We start from the raw sequence: 23,935 nt of genomic DNA on the forward strand, positions 1-23,935 counted from the left end.
ATTCTTTTTTTTGTTTTTTTTTTTCTCTATATATCTATACACACATAACCCCTCCCCTGCACTGGAAGTTACTGGATAGTCACTGATGAGACTTCCCTGGTCCATTTTTCTCTGCAAGTTCTGTGGGAGTCTTCTTGAGGTCTCATCTACTCAGTGCAATTTTCAACTCATTGTAATGAATGGAGCAATTTACAGCCACAGCTCAAAATTATTACCAGACAGTCATGCCTCTAGATTTCTCCTGCCTTTTTTATGACAAGAAATATTTTGGTGGCCTGCTATTGTTGACAGCTTTGTTGGGAGCTTTCTAACAGTAATAAAAAAAGCCCCTCCAGTACAACAGCTAATTCAAGATTTATGGAGCGTGTGGAATTTTACTCCAGGACTGAACGTGCACATAATCAGGAAGCAGAGTCTGAATGCAGGGAAATGGAGGAGGGCATTGCCCCTCATTCTGCTCAATGGACCATAAAACACCTGCTGTTTTGAGTGCCATGCCACCAGAGAAGCTGGAGCTTTTCCAACCTAGTAAGTCATTTTCAGCCATGTGTTTAAACACTGAAAAGGCATGAAGGATGAAGAGTAAATATCTTTCCTAACTTTTTTTTTTTTTGTCAGTGTCATCCTCCCCTCCTTGTTGCAACTTGTGTGTTTTCTCTCATGTCTCTACTGGCAAATTCTTCAATCTTTATAATGTACTTTCTAACGTGTTTTCTGTATTGCCTTACTTTGGGCCTTTAAATCATGTATTGAAATTCAGAATGGTTTGTGGATAATTAGGCCGTTCAAAAGCATTTGAACAAAGTTAAAATTGCAAGTCTCATTTTTAAGATTCTGGCTCTTTTGTGCATTTTGAAAGCTCCCCCTTAAAATCTTTGTCAAGACTGATGCTTAACAATTGCCTGTGCACAGCAAAACTGCTGAAATATGGCTTCATAAGCATTGGTTTCTTGAACTCTTGACCCTTCCTTCTTTGCCTGGACAAATTCCTGTACCTGCTAAATATACACTGGATGAATCAGCACTTAAAAAACTTGGACCAGATGCCTCCCGTATCCTGAAGTGGGTAGAGGGTTGAGCTAAAACTGCACCTGACCTGGAGAAAACATCATCAATTGAAGTTTCTCAAAAGTATGAAACACAGTGAAAATCTCTTAATAATGTGAAAAGTAGCTCATTGGTATATCACTTTGATCACAATGAACACCTGTGCTTTTGGTTTCATCCTCTTCTCTCCCAGGGCTGTATTTTGCACCTATAGAGGGTTTTTGTCTCTTTTACTGATGCCAGGCTTCCTTCAAAGGTGGGGGGAAAATGTTTAATCCTGCAGACAGCAGTGGTTATTCCTGCTGAGTTTATTTGCCTTGGCATCTGCTACAGGTAATTTTGGATTTTTGGGGTTGGACTCAATGACCTTAAGTGACTCTGTCCTGTATCTCTTGTCGTGTTCCAAAAATTCCAAACCAGTGAAGAGGCAGGCAGGTTTTTCCAGGTGTGAAATCCTCACAAACTCTTCCATAACCTTGCAGGCATCAGAGTGGGGGGTCACTCAGCATTTGAGCCATAGGTTCCCTGAGCACTCAGAGTTTGGGGTTTGCTGAAGCCCAGGGAACCTGAGCACTGACAAGGGCTCAGTGTTTGTGTCTCTCCCACCCCCCAGAGGTCCCCAGTGAAGGGCACATGTAGAAATGAGAGTAATTCTTGTATGACTGAAGGAGCAGCATGGATGTGTTTTGCTTTCTCTCGCAGTCTGGTGTTTTGGGTTTCCTCCCAGGTGAGGAATGCTCAAGAAGCTCTTCCTTCCTCTGACCCAGACATTCAAATCCACCTTTGGTAGGGACCAAATAATTACCCTGTGTTGTAAATTGAGATGCTTGCTGTCTCCTGGGAGACACCACACATTTTTAAAAAATCCACTAGATCATGCAAGAAACTGCAGTGGTCATAAGTCTGAATCCCAGAAAGCTTTGTAACTTTGATCTGAGGGATGGGATGAGATAAAAGTTGTAGTCAGTAGGCTGAGCTTGCTTTGGGATTTGAAAGGGATAAATCTTCCTGATTCTGACCAGTGAGCTGCTGAACAAAAACAAACCCACAGACAAGGATAGAAGGAGCAGCAGCACTGTTACTGCCTCAGCTTGAAAATGCAACCATTTCACTGAGTTACTTTTTAAAGGATGTGTCATCCATCTTCAGGGCGAGCTCCAACCTGTGTGATTTAAACGGAGGTTGTTCTTCAAGGCTTGGTAATTTAAGGTGTAAATTTGGATACAGAGGTTCTTGTGGCATGTTGCTTCAAGTTGGCTCAGGCAGCTGCCTGCCAAGTGTAGTGACCTTCCGTAAACCCCACTTTCGGTACCTGGATTTATCTGTGAATTAGGCAGAGCCCACCTGCACCGTGCTTTCAGCTTAAAATGTCACAGTGAAGCAGTGCTCTGTCTTTCAAATTTCTTTGTTAGATCTGGGTCTCTGCATGAACAGTTATTTCTGGGAGTAGCACATGCCCACAAACCTGGCTGTGGGTGAGGACTCTTACTTTGGGCTGCATGGGAGAAGATAAGAATGAAGTGTCATTGGTCCCTAGTGTGTAAAATTTAGTACAATTTCATCGTACCAAATTAGAAGACAAAAACACTCTTTGGTGTATGGCCTGGTAGGATAGCAAGGACAAAGCGACATCATTTATTAATTCATTAAGGGAAAGTCTCACAGCTTGGTCATTATGAAAAAATTGATTTTTTCCACCTGTGTTAGTTCTGTGACATCTCAACTTCACCCTTGAGAATTTGCAATCACAACCAACAACTTGGATCAACACACAGTCTCTTGTGTGGGTTTTCTGCAGTGCCAAGACAAGAAGGTGTAAATGGGCATTAATTAAAAGTATTTGGTTGCTCCTTCCAAGAGTGGCTTTTTTGGCACTAAAGAGAATTTCTAAAATACCTTCAAAGATACTCAATTTTGGAATGCACCTAAATTTAACTATGGTTTAGACTGTGGGTTTGAGTTTTAGTTTATTAATAATGAAACATCCCAAAACATATTAAGATTTCTTTAAATTTCTGCTTTAGGAGGTGATATAAATATACATATATATATATGAAGGTACTGAGAAACATTTCTTTCTGTGCACAGCTAAGGAAGCAACTTAATATTAAAATATGATACCAAAAAGGGATATTGGCTATTAAATATGAAAGTAATAGATGGGATTTGAGGTAATTCTGTAAGCTATGTACATGGCTATGCAGATAATTCATATCTTAATATTGATGGCAAACATTTTCACACTAAAATATGTATAGAAAAAAGGAAATTGACTATTAAAGATGTATGTAAAGAGAAAAAAGTAAATGATATTTGGAAAGTGACATACCAACTATGATCTACCCTGACAGCTTTTCTTTTTCAATTTACAAGTTGGAAAGAATGAAATCAGATTACAAGAAAAGCTATTCTGTACCAGAGTAATACAGAGTAATGTGCAAAATATTATTCAGATCGTAGAAGTCCTTTGTTGTGAATACACCCCAAATTAAATAATAAATGGAAATGTATTGAGCAGTCCTCCTGCAGAGAATAAGATACTGAAATCTGAATTAAATGTAAAAATAGCTCTCCCTAGGCTGGCAGCAATGGCTGTGGAGAGACACTTCCAAGAGTAGTGTTTTGTGTATTTCCCTAGGGCATCCCTCTCTGGTTGGCATGGGGGCCACTAAAGCAACTGTGTGGAGAAAAATATTTGTCAATGTTAACAGATGTTCATCTGAAAGTTTAAGATGTATATTTTCCATAAACCTGACTTCGGAGTGTCATGTGGGGCCACAAGAGGACTCAAGTCAGAGCCTCAAAGAAAGAAGTTTTCATTACAGATTTAGGGCTGGAACTTAAAAAAATCCTAAAGTGTGTGTGTTTCAGACAATCACATGTGGGCCTCAGTTTTTCCTTTAGGTAGAAATTGTCAATATTTTATAGTTTTAAAATGTTCCTAGTAAAAGAAAAGTAGATCCTTTGGCTGAATACATTGCTATTAAATAATTTTGGATTTTTGCACGACTTCAACATTTCTCTCTGTTATTCATTAAAAAATTTTGTCTAGCACAGAAGACAGTTCTGATAAGCAGTGAGCCATTCTGTTCTTCTGGGTGCACATATTTAATCTTTGGTGAATGCCTATTTTTGTGGTACCTAAGCAGTGAAGGAGTGCATAGGCAGTGCAGGAGGGGATGGGGATGTGGATGAAGTGTTTTGAGTGTGTCTTCATGGTATCTTGCTGAGAAACTTGAAGGAAATCCTTTACTGAATACCTCAGACTGATTTTTAGCTATTCGTTGGCCTTGCCTCTTCCCTTTTCCTCTCTGGGGACTCTGTTGGGTACAGAAAAGAGGTGGAGCAGAAAAGTGGTGTGTGCCTGAGCAGGGTGTGATTAGATTTATGTATTCCCTGCTTGAAGGTCTAACCATGGCCAGAGCACAGAGACAGCACAGGAAATTGTGCTAAAACAACCTTGAAAACTTTGTATTCATAAGGGTTGTGTTCAGGCTGATGTCAGTGTTACCCAAGAGCTGCATGAACTTCCTGTCTAAAGCTCTGATTCACAAATTCACTTTTGGTACACACTTAAGTTTACTTCAGTCTACTAAAGCATCAGTGTGTCAGGCTTTGGGCTATCAGGTCCAATGTTCATACTTCTTTGCTGTTCTAAATTAGGATAAGATGGTGCAGGATGGGTGAACTGAAAAGGCAGATGAAATTTGAAAGCATTTACTTATGCGCTACAGGGAGAAAGTAATGAGGTGTTCTGCCTGAACCCGTAAGAATTTAAAAGTGTCAAATTGTTCCACAGAAATTTCCTATCAAAATACCAGTGAGGTGGATTTTACAAGATCTCTGATTAGTACAGGTTTCTCTTCCCCAAGCTGCTGATGTGCTTTTCCCTCCACCCCAGATTAAATATTGTCTTTCTCGCTAATCCAGAATTATTTGTTCTCAAATGCTGTGCCATGTGTATGTGAAACATTGATTTTGTATTATACAGAAAATGCTTTGAGCACACACTGACTTTCTCTTGCAAAATATCCAAGGGATGTGTTGGGACTCTGAGGAGAAATTCTGCTTTTAGAAATCTTTTCCATCCTTGTTGGTTTTGAAATGGTGTTTTAATAAGTTTCAAATATAAGTGGCATTGATCTCTCACTCTGGAAGCTGTTTTAAAATGTGAGGTCTAAAACAGAACAAAAAAATTAAGTTTTGGCAATTATAGAGCTATTGGGTTTTTTACACTGCAGGGAAAAGAAATCATTGTGGCCTTATTTTTGTACTTCCAAAATAGGAATAAAATTATTTCAGAATGCTGAATTTTGACAGAAAACAATGAGAAGGTATTTTATGTATTTTGATGTTGTCTTTCATTGTTCTGATTATGCCAGTAAATTTCTTTCCTTTTTTTTTCCTTTTTAACTTATTTCCATTTCAGAGTTTCTAGGCAGAAATTTTATATAATATATATGGCTGATATAAATAGGCAAAGTTCTTTGCAAATGGTGAAGTAATTTCTTAATTTATATTCGCAAGGAGCTGACTATGCTCACTTTTAGTGAGGTAATAGCTGTTTTTCTCATCACAAGCAGTAACATTCTGCTATTTAAATTAAATAATTATTTTAGAGGACTTGAAAAGAATGTGACAGCAGCTGTTGAACCAGTGGAGTCACGCAGAGCTGGTAGTTTTCATCTATCACTAATAGGAGTTACAGGCACAGAGCTGAAGGAGGATATAGTGCTGTTGGCAGGAATTTCTGAAGAGCTGCATTCTTTTGTTTTCATGCACAGCCCAGCGTGAGACAGACAGACACCAGTGCTGGCAGCTGAATATTTTAGGAGGAAAGTGTTTGTGTGCATAGCTGGGGGTGTGGTGTGATATCATCTGAGCCTGGCAGTGTGTGCAGTATGGCATTGGGAGATTGAGGAAACAGGCTCAGCAAAAGCAGCTGCAGAAAAAGACTGACACTATGAATATGCAAGTCGATTTTTAATTAGATGAAATTCACTTGGTAAATTTTACCAGTTGCTCTTGGGTTCGATTTTCTTAAACCACATCTTCATTTATGCTACTGGTCTCTATCAACAATGTCACTTGGTATTTCCCAGTACAAGAGGTGCCTTTGTCCTTTTTGTGCCTTTTCACTTTACCATGCTTTAACCAACGAACTGAAGTTTTAATGTTGGATTTGAAATTCAGGTTCACTTCTGAGTCTATGTGTATTTTTAAATTTTCAGCAGTAGTACAAGACAAAGTGAAAGAAAACTTCATGAGCACAGCTTTGTTGAAGAATTAACTTGCCAATTTTTTAACAAGTTCTGTAACATCCTTGAACAATGCAGGTGGATCTAGGCAGGGTGGTGTCCTCTGTGCCAAGGATAGGGGATAATATACCTATTTTGAACCATTTTGTCTTCAAAATATTCAAAATCTTTTTGCTCGTAGTAAACTTTCAGCATGATGTAGCAGATAACAGCTGAATTTTTAGCTTTATTGAGCGTGGTGCTTGCCAATCTGCACATATATATTTATTTAATTCCGGAAGATATTTAAGCAGGCTCTCATGATTCCAGTTTGGTACTCAACTGACCTGTTAGCTGGGTCTCTGATTCTTTTATAGTGTTTCTTACAAGTCCTTTTGGGCCTCTGCTGGGCACTGAGCTGATATTTACTGGATATAATCATATATCATAAATATACAAGTTCTACCACCTGCATGGTCCAGTACAGACCATTGCTTCCTAAGTGAAATTAGGATTTTTTTTTTTTTTTCCCAAAGTGCATTTGCTTCTGTTTTCTTATTTTGGATTTCATCTTCCTTTTGCTGCCCACTTTTTGAGTGCTATCAGGTCCTCTGACAGGTGTCCCATAGAAAAATTCTTCTTTTTAAAGTGTTTTGTGCCCTGGAAATCCATATCTAAACTGTGAGTGTAGGTTTAGGAAAGATATAAAGGGTTAAACTTGATAAATTCATCTGCCAAAGACTCTGAAATTTGGACAATAAGAAAAAGACTCAGTTCTGATTTAATTTTTGCTGAATTGAAGAAAAGAAAGTTGAAACAACTTGGTATAATTGACTGTTCAGATATGAGGTTTGCCTTGCCTTTTTTTTTTTTTTTACTTCTTTGGAAGTAGTGGATTAATTTCTTAATCAAAAATAAATTGGTAGAGTAAGGCAAAATTAGAAATTGCCAAAATAATAATTTCTGCTTAATATGCTGGAAAAACTGTTATACTGATATTCTTGAAATAACAGGACTGTTTCATTCTCCAAGGACTAGTGAGATTATGATCATCAAAGAGTGCAGACTGGAATTTTTCTGTCTCCTTCATGCATTTTTAGCTTGTTTTTACATTTCATAAACCCACAGGACAGTTTTTAAAGGCCAAATCAACTTAAAAATAGCACTGTCCAGAAAGCAGGTTTTCTTATCTGCAGGTTTCTTCTCTTTCAAGATTTTTTATAGTGTTAGCTGCATAAATCTTGAAGTCAGAGACATAAGAAGTAGCAGTCGCAGCCTTCAGCATATCCACCAGAAACTCAAGTTGATATTGAAACAAAGTTGCTGTTTTGTTTTGTGGAACCCTTCACAGAAATCTGGCGGAATTATCCATGTCTGGCTCTGTTTAGCAGCACAGAATTACAAAAAGGAGCTCTAAACACCTGGAAAAAAAAAGGAAAAAAGAAAAAGAGAAATGAAAATAGGTACTGAAGGTGAACTAAAATAAAGATTAGGGAATAATAGTTATTGCTTATTGTCCAAGAAGTATAAAAATGTTGAACATTTATTTTTATTCAGGATGTTTTTTGCCTTGAGATATAACAGTTCTTTGTGTTTTTAGAGGTTTGTTCAGTGCCAAATCTGTAGGTTTCTTATTGGTTCAGCTTAAGAAATTATTTATTTGAAAATAAATAGGCAGAATAATGATTAACATTGTGGCCAAAGAAGTTTTTAAGTGTAGAGAGTAAACCCTGTCCTTCAAGGAAGGCTTTGTCACTGCCTCCTGAATGTGGAACCCCACAGTGGTTTCTCAGCCTCTCTTCCAGCACAGCTTTTCAGCAGCATCCATAATTCATGACATTAAGTATTAATTTTGGCTTTTATGCTCCAAGGACATTGCATGTTAGTAACCAATACATTATCCAGAGATTTTTGTTCTTCCTGCTCCACCTCACACTTACTGGTAGATGGTGGATGTTTGTGCTCCTGGAGAGCCATCAGGTGAAGCAGTGACAGATGAGGGTCTCCCAGCTGCTTTCATGTTTTCCTCAGAGCCAGCTGTTGTGGACAGATAAACTCCTGATGTGGAACTGTTCAAATTCAAGCAGCAGGGCACACAGAGAGTCCCAATTCTGGATTTTAGAGGTCTTACTATGCCTTTGCTCCCTAGGATGACAGCAGCTCCCCTTTTCCCTATCTCTACACCACATCACAGGACAAAGATGTATTTTGATCACTCCAAAACCTCATATATATTGTTATTGTTTCATTGCTTCTGTAGCTAAAGTATTTTATGTTTTTAAGGTTCTTTTCCCCAAAATCATTTTGTGATGATCACTTGTGCTAAAAGAGAAGGAATTGCCTGAGGTACCTTATTTATGCTAACTCAGCAAAGCAACATGCAGCAAATAAACCCATCCAAATCATTATTTTTGCAGGCATTTTCATTAATATTTGCATTGTTTCACATGCCAGATAATTTCCTGTATTTGCTCTTCACGCTGTTGAGAGAGCAAGGGTTTGAATTCAGAAGAAGAGGCATCACCTCCCTTTCCTAGCCAGAATTCCTGTTTTCAGAGTGGTGTGGAAAGGTGCTGCTTTGGGGTCCTGATGTAAATTTGTGAAAAAAATTCTGTAATGTAATAATCAGGCATTTCTGGTTATGTGCTTGATCCATCATGATGATACTTTTGATGTACTGAGGATAACATTCCCACTTTGAAAAACAGAATATTGGGTTGACCAGATTGAGAACTATATAAGGCAAAACAAACCCAACCCTCTCAAACCATATGTTGATGGTATTTTCAGCATGTCCAGGAAATGCCTTAACAGCAGTGTGAAGCAGAACTATTTGGCCAAAATGATCTTTATTAAAACAAAAGGCAATATCAGGTCATGCAACTATCTTATAGATTTGTTCTAAGTTTAATTTAAACCAGAGTGGTAAAAATAGAAATTGCTTCTTAACCTCCATTGCTCTTGCTTACTTTGTATTTTCTGTTTGAGATACATATGTACAAACCAAATATGACCAAATTATAGTTTGTGTCAAACCCAAAGACCAGAGGAGAATGTTTTACATTATCTTCAGGCAGACATTTTTCTGTATTTTTCTTTTAGATCATAAATAAGCTGAGTACACAATTTTCCCCACTTTAAAGGGATTGTTATTGTTTAAATTAGAGTGCTATGGATCAGAAGTTCAGTGTGTTGAAAGTTATATAAACATTGAACCACGAGCTGATCTCTTCCCCAAAGAACTTACCAATTACTGTTTCAGTGGAAGTGTTGAATGATTCATGTTTCAGATTTGAGTTTAGTAGCCTGCTATATTCAGTGTTACATTTTAAACTCATTGCTCTGGGTGGGGAAATGCATTTTTGCTGAGGGCAGTCAGCACCTCGAGATCTTTAATTTCCATAGGTAGCAGACAAATGTTGCTTGAAAATTCTGCCAGAAAGAGGTCTACCTCTAAAAAATATCTGTTGGATTTGTAAAACAGTGCTTGGAATTGGTTCCTTACACTCATGGGAAAGAACAACACTGACATTAAATTGAAGGCATTTCAGTATTTTTTGTCTGGGCAGTGCTTCCTCTCTGTGGGTAAGAAATGCTTGTGGATTTATATACTCATGCAATTAACTTCATACTTAATGTATCTTATCTTGGAGGCTGACATTCTGTGAAAGTAGCTTTTAAAATAATACTGTCACTGAAACGGTCAGCAGAAAAGTCATTAATTATAGATCCCATTTTAGACCTCATTTAATTTATTATTTGGTGGTTATTTATATTTGCCTTTGGCTAGAAAGGAGTGAATTAATTCTCTCATTCTGCATTGTGTACTGACCTCTTAATAGCACAGAAACCTTAAATACTAAACCATTTTTTAAGTGTGTGTGAAGAACTAATTAATTTACTTTCTTTTTAGTTGTCCACAACCAGCTTGTGGCTTATATTTTTCTTTTTTTTTTCCTTTTAATTTTCTAATTAGTAGCTGTTGAAATACTTCAGACATACAGCTTCTGAACTGGTAGCTGCAATCCCCAATTTCTGGGTGTTAATGATTCCTTTTTGTTTTACAATGAAACCAGTCACTTACTCATGCACCTTTGGCGTGTTTGAGGTGTTCCAGAATTATCAGACTAGGCAGCTCTCTGCAGCAAACACTTTGTGTTTCTTTATACACTTTTTTTGACATCTGTAGTGTCATCACTGACCTTTGAGTTGTTTGAAATGAGTGGGACAGCTGGAAAAGGCAGAGGGGTGCAGTTGAACCTCTTCAACTGCCATCCTGGGGTTTCTAGATGTAAGCAAGGGTTTACCACTGGAATAAAGTAAAATCTTAGCTTGCCTGTGCTCTCCTTCTTCAGATCTCAACTGGAATGCTGGAAACATTTGATCTGCTGTCCCTGAATATTTATTTCTTCTTTTGTATTACTCAGTACAAGTTTCATGGTACTGCTTGTGCTTTTTGTTCACTGTTTTATTGTTTCTTGTAAGATTTCAGCTTTAAGCCTGGAAAAAAGGTTTAAAGTGGAATTATGATAGAAGCAGGTTGGGCAGAGCTCATGAAAGGTGGTGTGTGAGCCTCTGGCAAGATGTTATGCTCAAACTTCCCTGTTTTCTCTGTTTTCTCTTTAAATTGGAGAGGGAATTTTATTTGTTTGTGGTTTTGGGTGCAGCTGACTTCAAACTGGTTGCAAATTTGTCCCAGTGCCTGAAGGAAAGGAGAGAGCGAGGAATGTACAGCTTCATCAGCAAAAGGGTTTGTTGGGGACTTCAGCTTCCTTTTCTTCCTGGGCTTCAGGTCACTTTTCAATTCATCTTCCCATTCCTTCTCTTTCTCAGTCTCTGCTCCTCTTACACCTCCTTCCTTTTGATGCCTGAAGAATCTGTCAGTGGTTGTGACATCTTTGTGCTGTTCTGCTGACTCCATCCATGTGTCCCTTTCTGGTGCTTCTTAAGCCTCACTCTGCATGTGCCTGTTGTCCATTTATTCTCCTGGAAGTTCTCAGTGGGATTTGTCTGTAATAGCACGGGAAACTCCCACAATGGAGCCCTGTTTATACCTTGGATACTTTGAAAATGTAAAAAAAGACCATTTATTCACATACACTCTGGCTGTTCTGTAAGAAAATAAACCTGTTGGACACAGAACAGTCTTACTTTGACTGGTGTGAATCCACTGGTACTGTTGGCAATCAAAGGGACAACAGGGTTTTCAGATGATGCTTTGTATTCCAAGGACCTTTCCTACAATAAATATAAAGAAGGGGGAACTGGTCTTAGTATTATATATTAGGATTTCCTAAAGATAAATGCAATTAGTAAAATGGTGGCTTAAATTAGAGTTCATGTCTTGATTTTCCTTTTAATGTGTTTGGTTCATGTTCACTGAGTGATTAAATGAGGATTAATGAGCCCTGGAAAATATGTTAATTTACTCCATAGAATGGAATTACCTTATGATGAAACTATAATAAAAAGTGTTTATGGACTGTAAACAATATGCTCTAATCTATATCATGAATCTTGTCTCAGAGATCTGGAGCTTCTGTTTTTGAGGAAATAGCAGTTGATAAACATTTGCAACAATCAGAATATTTTTTTTATGTAGAGCAAATGCATGGCTGACAAAAACACTGTGACAGTCCTCAGCAATGATTTTGACTTTTTAATTGAGTAAAGCCTCATAAAGCTGAAAAAGCAGGAATTTCAGACATTTTCTGAAACTTTGAATAGAAAAATACTACATGAAGACAGGTATGCAAAATGTGCCTGGCTGAACAAGAACAGTTACATCTCCAGAAATTTTTATGTTTGTTTTGGAAATAGAAGAGGAAAAATAGGGCTAAATTTAATAAATACACAAGGGGTAAATACAGGTAATAAAAGCAACGCATGCTCATGCTTGGATAAAGAGGATCAAGATCAGGATTGAACTACAGAAGTGTTCTGCTGTTAAAGCCTTTTAAAGTAGCTCCTCTGTGGACCTTTATTGTACAAGGGAATAGTTTAAATTGTATATTATGTTAAATGTATTTTTCTTTCTGCAGAGCACACACTGCCTCAACCCCCACTGAAACCAAAAGCAGAAACTAACCCACAAACTCTTCTGTGGGAGGGAAAGTGAAGTTGTGCCCCAGGGTTGTTTTGAGGAGGCTTTCAGTTAAAAAGGGGTTATACCTAATTTTTTTTTTTTTTGCATAGATTTTTGGCATCTAGACATGCGATTTCTTCATTTTCTTCAAGATTTTTGCAAAATGTAGCTATATAAATGTCCACTAAACAAAGTCATGCAGTTGATCTGTCTCTTTCCTTGCAGCTCTTTGTGTTGTTTATAAGGTTTTATTTGCTTTGTGTGTTTTTTTTCTCCATGGGATATTAGACTAGTTAGCATATCACCTTTATCCAGTGTCCAGAAAATATAATTTATCAATGTTGAAAAGCTAGAAATAAATGTCGATGCTTTCAGTGGCTTGTCTGGCATTTCCTGGGACTGGAAATCCCTATGTTGTGTCACTGTTGTCTGCTTTATACAGTGTAGCTAAGACATAAACTGCTTTGTTGAGCAATTGGTTGTGCTCATGTCACCTTTTTTTTTTATATGAATAGTAGATCCTGGAGGAGTGAACATCTTGGCTAATTTGCTGAGTGTAACATGTTTGGATTAGGAAGACTTCCAGTATAAGTCCATGTTTATGAAGAGTGATTTATTGCAACAATTTTTTTTTTGCCGTTAACGCTGCTGTTAAGCAATCGTGGTTTTCATTAGCAAATTGCTTTTTTTCAGCTTGAAAGCACTGTAATTAATTGGTGCTATAATTCTTTATATTGTTTGGGATTTCATTGCTGATTTTTTAATTACAGCGTGTCTCTTGGAGCACAAAGTTTCCAGAAAGGCTTGTATGGAAAAATCCTGTAGAAGTTGATACATTAATTTCTGCAATCAGTTTTATTTGCTGGTTGTGACTTATGAGTGTTGCTGTCAGAACAGCTGTGGAAAAGTGTTCTGTAATGTTCTTTACTGTATTTGGGGGACAAATAAAACCACTGCAGTTATGTTAGTTTTCAATAATTTCGGGTTTTACTATAACCCATGGAAATATAAGTTAGGCCATCTCAGCTTCTTCCACATCAAATTAAAAAGGGCTTCTCAGTCAGTGTTTTCCACAGAAATGGCCACTCTGAAGTGGACAGAAAAGATCTGTATTCTGTGGAAGTTTTCTTGCTTTGAACTCAGCTTCCTCATTTTAGAAAAGTTTTACTATCTGCAAGGGGCCATTAAGTGATATAGTGCAGCACTAGGGAAGATCGAAACATTTGTCAAATTATCAATAATAAATAAGTTTTTAAACCAGAAAAACAACTTTGTTACATAAAATGACATTCCCAAAATTTAGCTACAGAAAAATGTTACTGCAGAAACCCCAAATGAGAAGCACAGTATTTTTTAACTAATTTTTTAACCCAAAGTAGATGGAGATCAGTGGTTGCTTCCTTGCTAAGCAGAAAATTGCCAAAATAGGATGTAGGGGCATATAAAATCCTCATAACTGACTTTGGTTAAATTGTCTGTTCTTTCTATCACCACACTTATTTCTGGCAGCACTGTTTTTCCTTTTGGGGATATTTCTGTGATATAAAATTTCCTTGTATAGTTGCATTGCTGTGTTCTGGTTCCTCTTCTGATACCAAAATAAGGTTATGATACAGTGGAATAATGTTAGGATCCCACTTTCGAAATAATGTTAAAGTGTAGGGGTAAGAGCTATAAATTGATTGTTTGATCATTGATTGATTGATTATTGGCAAGTGGATTTTCCAATTTTCAAAGAAGTCTTGATGACTTCACTTACCTGACTTCTTGGAAGGAAAAAAAATTTTTATAAACATTAGCAAGTTTGGGATGCAGATTATTAGAGGTAAAGGACAAACTGGGATATATTTGATATGATGAAACTTTTGATGAAGTGGTCTGAATACAAGGAGACTGTATCTTGAATTAAGGAAGTCTTCTTAAGCCTGAGAAATGTTTTTGTAGTTCTCTGACAAAGCAAATTCAGTCAGACTGTGAAGTTTGAAGCCTTTTTTGAGCTCTTTTTCTTCCCCAGCTACATTTTAAAAAAATTCTGCTGCAGTTGAATCCGATATACATTTCTGTACCTGGTTTTATACTCAGAAATGAGCTTTGATTTTTTTTTTTTTTTTTTTTTTAATTTTGATTTTTTTAAGTGCCTGGAATTTGCCTGCAGTATATGTACACTAACAACTGGAGTTTCAAGATCACACATGCTACTGGATTTTGTTGGTACCAGGATCTATTTTTGGTCTCCAGAGCATGTTCAATCCCTTCTTGCCATCATTACAAACACAATATTTAATTAATATCTTCCCTAAATAAGGGTTAATCAACAGTTACTTGGTTTTAAGACAACTTTGTTACTGCCTGTTTTTCCCCTTAATCCCGAAATTCTGCTGAAAAATTCAAACAGTAGATTCCCATCCAGACTTCCTCAAAGCGTGGAAGATTTTCAGCTCAGTGGAGGCACTTCATGTCTGAACGGGGAGCTTATGCTTCAAGCTAAAACCTGCACTTGTAGACTAAAAAAAGCAGTTTGAGATTGTTTGCAGATTGCTGGCCGCGATGAAGGAGCACTGCAAACATTTGAACTGCTTTGCTTTGGTATCAATCTGTTGTGTAAAGAGGGAGCATATGGGCAGATCATGGAGGCTCCTTGGCTTTGCTGGCATCCCAGCAGGTTTCTGATCAGGGATGTCTGATACCCACACGTGCTGGTGAGGAGCCCTGCAGGATTTCCACTCCTCTCACCGACAGCTGGGATAACGAGATATCCAGATAAAATAGATGCATATGGAAATGTTGGGGGTTTTTTTTGCCTTTAACAGAAGACAGTCATAAGGCTGTTGGTTTGTGAGATGGAACATATTCTAGCTTAGCATTTGCAAATGTAAGAGCTGTTATCTCAAAAACAAGGACTTTTAAAGATGGCTTTCAGCTTAGCCTGGTAGTGCTTGTAACAGAAGTTTCTAACAACATTAACAATTTGTTTTATGCACAAATTTTGGATATAGATGCTCTAGCCAACAGTATGCAGACTGTGTGTTCTAATGGAATCCAAATTTTAATTCAATCTTACGGTGATACCTTGGTGATAATTTTAATCATGGTCTAGCAATGGCGCCTGTCATTTGCTGTACCACAGAAACCATCTTAATCTGAGTAGGCTTTGCTGGGTTTTTCCTTTTTGGCAGTAATGGAGGTAAAATCTTTTGCTATTACTGGCAAAAATGGCTGGTTGCTGCTGCCAGAATTCTGCATCACTGCCATTAGATTTCACTCATACATATTCTTTTTCTCTGTGAAATTTTTGCCATGGATGAATTTTATTACTTGGATAATAAGAGCACCAGATATGTATTAAAAATGGCATGTTGCCATGAGATAGGTAGGGGTTATCAAGGAAGTGAAATAGAATTAGTTTCTGATCTTGCAGGTCACAGAGTATTAAAACGTTAAACTAATAATATGCAAGGAAGAAGACAGTTGTTTGCATATTGCTTGTTTTAAACTGTTTGAGTAGACAGGAGCACATGGAGCTGGTTTGGGTAAGGATGGAGTTGTGTTGAGAGCAAACTGCAGGGATTTGGTGTCCCAGGTTTCTGGTGGTCACACACTTTGAAGAACTCGTGGCTGCTGTAGGTCCAGCACAGTCAGTGAGGGGGCTGCTGCTCTTGCTCCCTCTGAAGAATGGCATTGATTTGGTCCCCATTTATTTGCCCTTCACCCAGAGCTGAAATTTAAGTGGGCTGCTTTTAAATGGTTCACCTTCCTATGGACTTTGTGGTTTTGCTCTTGAAATTGTTGTTATGTTTGGTGCTGTGGAGATAAAATTCAAGGGGTGGATAAAGATTGCCTGTTCTTTATGAAGGACAGCATGGGGAGGGAGCTGCTGAAAAAAGCCACAAGGAAAGGGCAAAGAAAAGTAAAAGGGGTGGAAGCTGTTGTGTGTTGTGCTCCAGAGGGAATGGCTTGTTGAGTGAAACCCTACAGGGGGTAGGGAGGAGGAAGGAGTAAAGAGGCTTGGGTTGATTTTGAGAGAGAGAACAATGATTCAGGGAACAGCTAGACACTTAGCAAGGGTCAAAAGCAAAAGGTGTGATCTCAGAAGTCAAACTTTTGTTAAATAGTCTTATTTTGAACAAAGGAAACAGGAGTCCTGGAAGGAGAGGAACATGTAGTCCCATAAGAGCATTCTTTGGCAAAGAGGTTGTTGAATTAATCTGATGTGTTGCACAAGAAAAAGCTCTAATCCACCTCTTGTACATGTGCTCAAAACCAAACAAATGTAAAACAGTTTCTTTTGTGTGTTATTTATAGCTGCTAGTCCTTGCAACACACTGTTCCTCTGTGATAACCTTCGGCTGCACTTTGGCTTTTCAGACCCTTAGGAATTCTGTGGAACAAGCTTTCTTCTACATCAGCTCTTAACTTTGGTTCCTGGCACGCTATCCACCTGGTGAGGCTCAGACCACTGAACTCTGCCACAGTGCTGCACACAAAGCAGATGTCTTGGGGAGGGAGCTTTCTGCCTGCAAGTGACTGGAGGCTGTTCTGAGGTCTGCTAATCTTATTAGTACATCTTTTAAGGTGGCCAAGAAAGTATATTTTTTGATTAAGTTGGAGAGAAACTTTTTCTGTGGGTAGTATATGAGAAGGTGGAGTGTGAGAGCAAAAGGACTCCACGGTTCTGTCTGAAAAAGAGTGAGAAACAGTGAAGAATGGAAAAAGAGCAAAAGTAGTTTGAGAACATGTGATCTGCTCACTATCTCTGTTAGCTGCCTTGTGGGTCCAGCTCTGTGAGGATCATCACTAAAAGTTGTTCAACATAGTGCTGTGGATGTCTGATCCATTGTCTTTCCCTTCCCTGATCCTTTACTGCCCATCAGTTCTGACGTGGAGAGAGCTTCCAGGCATTACATGGCAGAGCAAAATAAGGCCATTTTAAAGTTTAGTTGAAATGAGCAAAACCTTCATAAAAGGGCACAACAGCTGTCATGTGGCTTAGTTGCACTTGTTAATTACCAGGTAAATGCTGTGCCACAAATTAATCCTTACCATGCACAGATTTTATTTCAGTTAGGAATAACTTCATTACAAACTCCTGATCTTCTTGTCCAATGCTTCAAGCTCTTAATGAATGACAGTACAGTTGCTCCCCACCTGGTAAAAATATTGTGATTTTGTCCCTTCATTTGCTTAGAGGATGTTTTGAGTCCTGTTGTCTGGTTAGTTCCCATTTTATTTCTTCATTATAAAGATCATGCATTGGTTTGAGAATCAGCCTCACCCTAGTTTTTTCTTTCACTCAAGGCATGTGGTTGGGTTCTTCTGAGCACTCAGTTAAATTTCCAGATGAGTCTGCTTGGTCACTGACTGATGCTGTTTAACCAGGAGTTATGAATAAGAAATGTGGGCCCTGCACATGTTAGTGTTCATGATCTGCTCACTAATAGTTCTTGTGATTGTGAATTTTTGCAGAATTGATCAGCCTTAGACCATTTATTGTTATTCCTGCTATGTTCAGTGCCCAGATCCACAGCATTTTATTCCAGGGTTGGAACTGTAGGGTTGCAGCAGGTAGGCAGATACTTCTAAAGAGAATAGACCAGGTTATCAGAAATGTCAAGAACTATGGCATGATCTTGATGAGATGAGAAGATACTGGAAGCAGAGATTTGCAGTGTGCCTCTTGATCAAAATGTAATTCCCAGGTTGTTCAAAAGCAAGGTTAATTGCTGCTTTAATTACACAGCCTGGTTATATTTCACAGCAATTTCAGATCCTAGCAGGCTGAAGCACAGTGCAAACATGTTCCCTGAGATAATAGGACACAAGTGAAAATCATCATATTAATAACTTTAGTTTCCATTTTTCTGGTGGTATTCTGATGGCCCAAGTTTCTAACGTTTTTCTATTTAAAGAAATTTTGTCCATTTCTTTGGTGGTTTACTGGGAGTTTTTTAATGGATTAATTATAATATAATCAGCAAATGATTGTTGGACACATGTTACATCACATGGGAGCAAAGGAGAAAATGAAAGTCTACGATTTAATTTTTTAACACTCATAAAATCTTCCATAAATACTGTTTTGGGAAAAATGGCATGCACTGGTTCCCAGTTCACCATCTCTATGCTTCCTCTATAATATGTTTATGTATTTTTAAAAGCCTTCCCTGATAGAAACATTTCCTTCAAAATAAAACCCAGTTATTTCTGCATTTATGCACTAACTTGCTTATAGAGATTTTAAGCCCATCTCCTTAGTTCATATGGTGCAATTTGAGACCACTTAGACTGAAGTCTTTAGATGATTAAAATTGCTGCATCTAGCAATCAATTACTACAAAAGAGGCTACACACAAAGAAAAAATAATTCACTCTCGGCCCTTGATTAAAAGAATAGCATCCTAAGTGCATCTGGAAGGATCATGGAGCCATAGGTAGGACTGAGGAAGAAGCTGCAGAACTGAAGGAAATGAAACCCAAATATTTTTAAGGAATGAAGAGATAAATCCATGTCAGAATAACACAGCAGAACTAATGAGCAGAGTGCAGGCAAGGTAATAAACCTCTCAGAGGTAAAGAACAGGCTCCTTGTGAGGAAGAAGTTTTATCTTGCATAATGTGAATTGGTGAGCAAAAATTCACAGACAGCAAGAGATGGGCTGTGCTTATCCCTGGAGATGAGCACAGGAGTAGTGAGGGCACAGCAACACGTGTGCCACCTGTGAGGAGCTAACTGTGCCCTGCTTTCCTCTACTCATACTCAGAGCCATTCTCCAAAGGATTTAGAACTGCTCTTGGGTTCCTGAGGCTTTCAGAATCACTGGGATGTTTTGAAAATAATTTTGAAAATATGTTTATGTTCCCTGACCCTTTTTAGTGTTTGAGAGGCTATTGTCATATTCTTTTTCTGTGTAACAAAACTATTTAGAAGACAAAATTGTTTGGTTTTCCGATCCTGACTGTTGCTATCTTTAGAAGTACTGTGAGGATAAAACCAAAGCCTATTACTTAAATTTAAATCAATGAAAAGAAAGAGAGATAACAGTTGCATGTGATGTCTACAAAGGACGTATACCTTGTCTGTTTTAGAAAAATCTCAAGTCTGAGATAGTTGGCAAAATCGAAACAAAGGGTCCCCTGCATTTTATGAGAAACAGTCTCCCTCTCTCTGATTAGGCCTGTTCTTTTCTGTTTGAGCAGCCACATTTAGCTGTGTCTTATGCATACTAACAGAAGAGATTTATACTCTGGAACAAATCTAGGAGCTGGAAGTTGTTTCATGTAGAACTTGTGGATATCTGTATCCATAAAGGCAAATATATCTTAAATCCTGAAGGAATGTTAGTTATCCTTTGGCTCATGCTTAGCTGCTATTACTCTTAATAGGAATTAAGTGTGTTAAAAAATACAAAATTCTCCAACGTGCCATTTTGGAGAGCACAGCTTTTAAATGCTGTGCTTTCTGGAGTGGCTTTTGTATTTTGACCAACAGTGAAAGGCTTTTGTAGCATTACTCATGCCTGAATTTTGAAGTGCTAAAAAGCTATATGAAATAATCGTTTGCTAGGAGAAGATAGTGTTGCCATTGTGACATTTTCTGTAGTGGATGTATGAAGTGCAAATCCTTTGGAAGGGCAAAGCCTTAGCAGTGGAGAATGAGCAGAGAATTCTCACAGCACCCCTGAACACTGGCACCATCAAACAGGAACTCCACACTCTTTTCTCAACAGTGCTTTTGTTCAAAGCTCTCCCTCAGGGAAGTCATGGGAGGAGGGAAAGAGGTAGAAAGACTTTTCTCAGTCCTTTTTCTGGCTGCCTGCTTGGGTTTTGCCTTTAATCTCTGTGTTTCTCTTTGATGCAGATACGTAGGCAGTTCCACTGAACAGAACCGAGAGAAGCCCTTTGTTATTTATCTGCCTTCTGCATCTGCTTTCTCTTAGGCCTGTCACACTTGTCAGTGCTGAGGGCAGGGGGTGGAGGGGTGCTTTTTCAGCAGTCTGGTGGCAAACAGGGGGTTAATGGCCTTCTGGTGTTTGTCAGAAGTGAACTGGGGAGCCTCAGTTCCTGTGTGATGCACCTGACGTGTGGCAGTGCTGCAGTCCTAGGTGCTGTGCATCCCTTTAAGATGCTAATAATTAACAGTTCTCTTTTCTAATAACAAAACCTGTAACGTTTTTTGGTAGCTAAATATTGCCTGTATCACCTGAGGCTTGTCTTTCATCAACATAGAGTTCAGTTTGTCAAATTCAAGCTACATTTTATTCCATATTTCTTTCAAGTATTTGTCTAGGCATGTGTTCTGTGCAGTGCTGTGTTTTGTGACACTTTGTGTTATATATTACCCTGGAAATATATTACCTTGCCATTACAGTTAATATTTAAAGAAAAGAATCTTTTCTTTTTTGATGTTGCTGTTCTGAAATTTGTAGGTTCACTTCCAAAATGCAGTCATTTGAACTTTTATTGAGGTGTCTTGGGAAGTTGCATTGCAGATTATTTCATGTACATTATCAGGAAACTCAGTAATTCACTGAGTTAATGTTAACCTATTAATATGAATCTGCTGACAGTGTTTGGGGGTGATTGGCAGAAAAAATTGTATGGCATCATTTTTCATTTTTTTAATTAATGTAAACCACAAGCTTGGGTAAAAATATTTTTCTAGGATAATTCACTTGTAATGACAGGAAGAAGGAACAAGTTACAATCAAGATCCAGTGTGATTCAGGAGATCTGTTGATAGTCACCCTTGGAGAAATGAAATTAAATACCTGTCTTAAGTCAAACTTGGTATTTTAATCATTTTCTCCATACTTTTATAGCATCTATTAAGAAGCAGCTGTTTAAATTAATCAATTAATTGTGACATTAATTTAATCAGTAAAGGGAGAATTCACAAAATTTACTTGTGGGATTGCAACTGATGCTTTGCGAGTTGTCTGCATTGTGAGCCAGCACGGCAGTTGCAAATTGTGAATAAGGTTTTTTGGTATTTAATTTAAAACAGTTACCTCAGAGATCAGTATCAGTCTAGCTCCAAGAAGCATGGAGTTTGTCAGGTGGTTTTTTTAAGGTCTTGTGGGCTATACTGAGTCTCATTTTTTGGTGCTCTGCACAATAGCGAATCAAGTTGTTAAAGAGAAACCCAGCACATCTGCTAAAGCTTGAAGGTTGTTTTTAACAAAAAGGTAGACATACCTGGAGAGAGATCATGTCTTCACCCTGCACCTACAGGGTCAGAGTGCTCTCTTCTCCTTTCCCTAATTTCAGAGTTACATTAATTGCACAAACTGATTGAGTAAAACCTTCCTGGGTTAGTGCATGGAGATTTGCCTCTATCTACCTGCTAGGTGTCCGTGTGTCCCCAGAGTGCTAAGTAACCTGGGATACCTTTTCCATGTCCTCTCTCCCTGGGAAGGATCTTCTGCAGCCCTTGGGGCTTTTGAGGGCTAACTTGAAGAGACCTCAGTATGGTGAACTTGGAGGTTTGTCTTTCTGACCACCTGAACCTGCTGATCTTGGACCTCATGCATTTCATTTTTTAATCCAGCTGTGTCTCACTTTGCCCTCACTCTCCTGTCCCAGCCTGGACATGTGGACTGAGCCTCAAACCTGACCTCTGGTGCTCTGAAAACCCCCCAGCCCCAAGCAGTGCTTTTGACAGGGCACTGCCCCTGCAGGTTTCCTTGCCTTGAAACACATCCCATTTATAGTGGCTGCCATGGATTATTTGAACACATTTCCTTTGTTCTCAGGACTGCAAGCTGTTGCAATTTAAAGTACACGTGACGCAGTTATCTGTCTTGTACTTGGAAGAAAAATACAAATTTCCAATCAAAAGGCTCATTTAACATTTTGGCAGGAAAAATGCATGTTCAGTTTGAAAGACCATTCTGTTGTGATTTGAAACCACTATTTGCTGACATCCACCTGCACAACCTGATTCAACCAACAGTGTTGCAACAGAACTTGTTTTCTGAACTCAAACCTCTATGACCATACAATTCTAATTTGTTTTTCCAGCAGTACAAGTTCTTTTAATATACCCTGTTAAAAATAAATATGCCTTGTCATTGTTTCTGGAGCAAGTCAGGCATGTCACCTGTATTAGTTTGCATCTCAGACACGTCCCAGTGTGTGTTTCAGTTGTTGGATATGTGCAAAGTTAGAAGAATAAATTTGGAAAAAACAGTAAAACTACTGCTGAAAGGATATATTTTTATTCCTCTGGAGAGCAGTATTTTCAAACTGTGAGGAAAATACCTTTCTGGAAAATGCTGTCTCTTGGGAGGAAGGAATAAAATCATATGAAATGATAATAAACTAGAAAAATATCAGCATTTCACAGTATACAGGATCCCACAGGAGCCTTGAAATAGTTTATTTCCAGAGCAAACTTAACATGTTTGAGGATACTACTGTGGAATACATGAAGTTAGAGGAAGGGCTCTTGGGAAGTCAGCATATACATTTAAAAGAGTCATACTTAGAGAGGAAATTTCAGGAGGGAATTTATTAAAGTTCCTTTGCCTTTTGTGTGATAAACAACCATCCCCACAAAGCTGTGTCACCCATTTTTCCAGGAAGCTTTCCTAAGCTTGCCTGCCTTGTTTGTTTAGCACGGAAAGATTATCAACCCTCTTTGTTCTTTATGGGCAGGAATTTTATAATATCAGGATAGTTAGTAAAGACACATTACATATCCCTGTCCTCTTGGGAGAAGAGATACATGGTTAGAAGAAAAGAGGTATATAATTATGAATTTTATTTTCATGTGGGCACCATTTTCAGTGCTGCTGGACTGGCTGCTGTGTGTATTTTGCACCTGGCTTAGTGGGTTCTGGTGCTGCTGAAAGGGGAGAGAGCTGGATGGGAAGAGCTGCTTTAGGAAAAGGTGCTATGTCTCTGTTTGATGGGAAGATAAATGAAATCAAACATTTTTGAAAACGCAAATGTTTTGCTTCTACTCCGAAGCTTTGCTTATAGAAGAAAACATCTGTATTAAATATTTTCTGTCTTGTAGGAAATAAAGATCCTGAAAAACAACTTCTGCCCCTTTTTAGTGTCAGAGGGAGACATTATGAAGAGCAGTGTTCAAGATTAAGTATTTCAGCACAGTGTTCAATAGCCTGTCTAGGAAAGACCATGGATCACAAGGTTTGTTGTCTAACTGTTGTAAATTTGGGCCAGTTCTTGTCTGTAGATCTCTGACTTGTTTATTTCTGCAGAAGTCAGCTCTATATTCAGATTTAATGGGGGAGAGTGGGTGCTTTTGGGTACTTTTGATGTACCTTTGGGTGCTTTTAATGACACCTCTGCAGGTGTCAGATGTTCAAGGACAATGCCCCTTTAACTTTTGAAAGAGAAATATGTTTGCATTTTTGTGTATACTTTGATACAATTATTCTGGTACAATTATTGAAGATCCCCTGTTACTAACCAAGCCATGTTTCTAATCCATGATCTTTTCTGAGGCATTTGTCTGCACCTGATTTTGTTCTATCTGGCAGTGTCTGTTTCCTCTAGAATTGTTTTTCTGAGTGTTGTGGTCTTAATATTAGTCTTTGCTTTT

General features: G+C 38.2%; 1 long non-coding RNA gene across 2 annotated transcripts in view; it reads left to right on the forward strand.

The window, feature by feature from the left end:
- The window catches only part of LOC146445580 (uncharacterized), a 91,580-nt gene extending 68,112 nt beyond the window's left edge, over nt 1-23,468 (forward strand). For both annotated transcript variants that reach the window (XR_014852644.1, XR_014852640.1), the window contains exon 4: nt 23,387-23,468. This is a non-coding gene — a long non-coding RNA (uncharacterized LOC146445580). The remainder of the gene's footprint in view (nt 1-23,386) is intronic.
- The last annotated feature ends 467 nt before the right edge of the window (nt 23,469-23,935 follow it).

The sequence above is a fragment of the Lichenostomus cassidix genome, chromosome 1 (assembly GCF_008360975.1).
Source record: "Lichenostomus cassidix isolate B80296 chromosome 1, HeHo_3.0, whole genome shotgun sequence".
Taxonomy (NCBI): domain Eukaryota; kingdom Metazoa; phylum Chordata; class Aves; order Passeriformes; family Meliphagidae; genus Lichenostomus; species Lichenostomus cassidix.